The sequence below is a fragment of the Falco punctatus genome, assembly GCF_963210335.1.
Source record: "Falco punctatus genome assembly, chromosome: 5".
Taxonomy (NCBI): Eukaryota; Metazoa; Chordata; class Aves; order Falconiformes; family Falconidae; genus Falco; species Falco punctatus.
In genome coordinates this window covers 88,132,532-88,135,925 of record NC_137584.1, presented here as the reverse complement: position 1 = coordinate 88,135,925, position 3,394 = coordinate 88,132,532, and positions in this window count along the sequence as shown.

Genomic DNA, 3,394 nt, shown 5'->3' with positions numbered 1-3,394 from the left:
TATATCAGCCTATCGAACCGCCTGGTTGTCTAAACAATGATTATGGTGTATTTGCTGTAATTAGAGTAGGACCTCTTCCCATGCCTGTACCTCACTGGAATTATGTTCAGTTCACAACAAAGCTGAAGTCTTGGTGACTGGTTTTTTGCACAATTAAACTTGTAACATACTGCGGAAAAAACATTTGCTTGTGTCTCTGTGATTTCTAAAGACTGTTGGAAGATCTTCCCTTCCGTGTGTTCACAGCACGCCTGAGCTTTCAAGAAAGTAAGTTAAAAATTTTAGTGTGTTTCAGGACAGGTGACCGGAGCCGTGTGAATTTGGCACCTTTTTGGGCAGAGTCTGGAGATTCTGCAGGGGAAGTGTTCTTGTGTGGCTCTGGCTGCCCTGGGAATGCCTGCCCAATGGCAGCTGGAGACAGACGTCCAGGTACACTCAAGCTTTTCAGCTGGGTGGCTTGATGTGCTCTGCTTAAAATGGAGCAGCCGTTGCTGCAAGCTGGCATTGGGGGCTTTTGGATGTGGGGACCATCTTCTGCCAATTGTGTGTCAGAAGCTTCTCTCAAAAATTGTAAAAGTCAAACATGCAAACATTTAGGATGGGCAGCTGTTGCGAATTTGGAGAAGGTCACCTTCTGTTGGCCAATGGCTTACTGTTTGCTAAAGTTATTCCATGCAGAAAGAATCCGTTTGGTGTTTTGTACAGTGTCTGGTGATTTCTGTGACCATAACCTTCCTCGAGCCAAAGCACTCTATATCACAGCATTATTTTGTGCATGGCTATTTAAGCTGCTCACAGGAGCTACTAGCCTTTCCTTTGAAAGCAAGTCAGATCTGGACGCTCCTAGTCAGATCTGTAATCACAAAAGCACGTTTGGAAGTAAACTTTGATGTTGCATGATCAGGACTGAAAAACGCGGGTGTGACCAAAGCAGCACACTGGGACAGTCAAAGCCGTCGTTGAGCTGCTCTGTGCTGGTAGGTCGAAGTTCTCTCTGTTGAAGTGCATTTCCCTGTTCTTGTATCCTTTTCTTAACAGCAGGATGCGTTTTTATTCTTCTGGCAGAATGAACTGGTAACTCCAGGATACTGGAATCCTGATTGAAACTACTCTTGCAGATACAGATGAGAGTACCCAGGCGCTCAGCAGACCCTCAAGTGTCAAGTTACCCAGTATTTGCTCAGTGAGTCAGGAAGGCAGCACAGCTCAGTGAGCTGAGTCTAGAGGTAGTCCTGTGATGACACTGGCTCTGGGTACAGTTTATTCTGTAAATACGTTGTTGAACTAATCAAGGGCACATTCTGACTGTCTGTGCCAATTGCCTCCAAAAGGCAGAGGGTAACATTTCACCGTGCAGAGCCTGCATCACATTACCCTGCAATACACGCTTTTTTGCTCTGAAAAAAACCAGACTGGTGAAATATTTACCCCCCTGCCCCCTCCCCAGCAAACGCATTTTTAAATACTGTACTTCAAACGAAGTGAATAAGAAGTGCTTCTCTTCAGCTGTCACCTGAGAGGGTACCCATCCGCTTTACTAATCTGGCTATAAGATGTGTAAGCCTCTGTTCCCTGTGTGTTGGGGTGCAGACTGTAACTCCTCCCTCCTTTTATCTCGTGGTGCTACAGGCAGCTCTCAAACTGCCCCCAAACTCTCTTTCTGTAACAGCTCAAATGCCTCTCCTTGCCTTCATTTAAAGCCTGGTCAACATGGAGCGTCTGTCCTCAACACAGAGCATGGGGAGAAGTGAATTGCCTTTTGATTTGTAGCATCCTTTGAAGTATTTAAAGGCCTTTAGACAGCTCTTCTGTTAAGAAGATGCTGATGTTAAACAAGTCCATTCACCGGATGATTAATCCTGTGAGACCCTGTTTCCTGAAGCCCTGATCCTTCTTAGCCATAGCCTCTGGCTGCTTTCTCCTTGGCTTATGTCTTTCTGGAGGAGTGATCCTCAGAAACAGGCACTGTTTCAGGTGAGAATGAGAGGAGGCCCCAGCCCAGGCATGACCCTGGGAGGGGTTTTCCACTGACCATCACTAATTGGGTTGAGACAAACCTCTGCTGGCCTGTTCATGGGCACGGCAGGTGAGGGGGCGCGGAGGCCGTCTGGGGTCCGTGCCCAGGTACCTGCCCTTGACAGGGGCTCGAGAGGAGGGAGCTGCTCTGCTGCTCCTGTCGCGCAGTCCCCTCTTTATTGCCATTTTTGGTTGTGGTTGCCTGAATACACATGAACTCTTGGATAATGACTTAATCTTGGAGCGGTACCTGCAATGCAGCTCTTTAGTTAAACTAATGTGACTTCATTTTTAACCTAAATGAATTAATTTTCAAATGAATTTAATTCTTGTCTGCTTTCCTTGCCTCTCAATTCGTCAGTATCCTGCCGTGACATCTGGGCAGCCAGCAAGGCAGTAAGAGATTTCCATACGCTCAGCTGTGGAATCTCACCAAGTTTATTGCAAGTGTCTTGCAAGTTTATCGCCCAATGTATTTTGCTGAAGGGAGTCAGCATGCGCGGTGTTGATGCTGACAGGGAAGCACGTTACAGGGCTTGGCCGAGTGCCCTCTCCCTGCAGCGGGGTGAAGGCCCGCTGCCCTCCCTGCGGCCGCCTGAGGAGGCCTGGGTGGACGCGGTGCCCTGTGCAACACCCCCGCTGTGTTTTTGGAGCAGCTCATGTGGCCGTCCCCCTGTGACCAGGCTCCTCGCGGGAAGGAGTCGAGGGGGGCTCAAGGGGGCCCCTCGGCTCCCGCCGTGCGCGGCCTCCGCAGGGCCGAGCCCGCCGCCCCCCGCGCTGGGCCTGCGCTGGGCCGGGCCGGGCCCGGGGCTGCCCGGGGCCCCGCCGGGGCTGCGGGCGCTGTCGCCTAGCAACAGGCGCCAGGGCGCTCGCCATTGGCTGGGCCCAGAGGCGTCGAGGCCGCCGGCCAATGGGGTGGCGCCTTGTCATAAGAGAGGGAATCGGCGGGGTTCCCCGGAGCGCGTCTGGCTGCGGCGAGGGCAGTGCGCCTCGGCGCCTCCCCGCGGGCGGCTGTGCCCGGCGGCCGCTGCTGCCGCCGCTGTGGCCGAGCCCCCTCGGCGGGGAGCTGCCCTCGGGGCTGGGAGCGGCCCCCGCCGCAACCCGTCCGCTGTGGGGAGAGCCGGCCTGGAGACCCTGCCCAGGGCCCGGCTGGAGCCGGGCTGCGTCAGGACGGAGCCGCCCCAGGCATGGCTTCAGGTGGGGTTCGGCCGGGGCTGAGGTGCGCGGTGAGGGGGGCCGGGTGGGAGCGGGCGGGCGAGCCCTGCCCTGCCCTGCGCTGCCGGGCGGGCTCTGCCTCGGGCGCCGCTGCCTCTCCCCTCGCTCGGGCCGCCAGAGCGGCGGGCGGGCTGCTCCGGGCTCCGGCCGGGGCTGTGGGCAG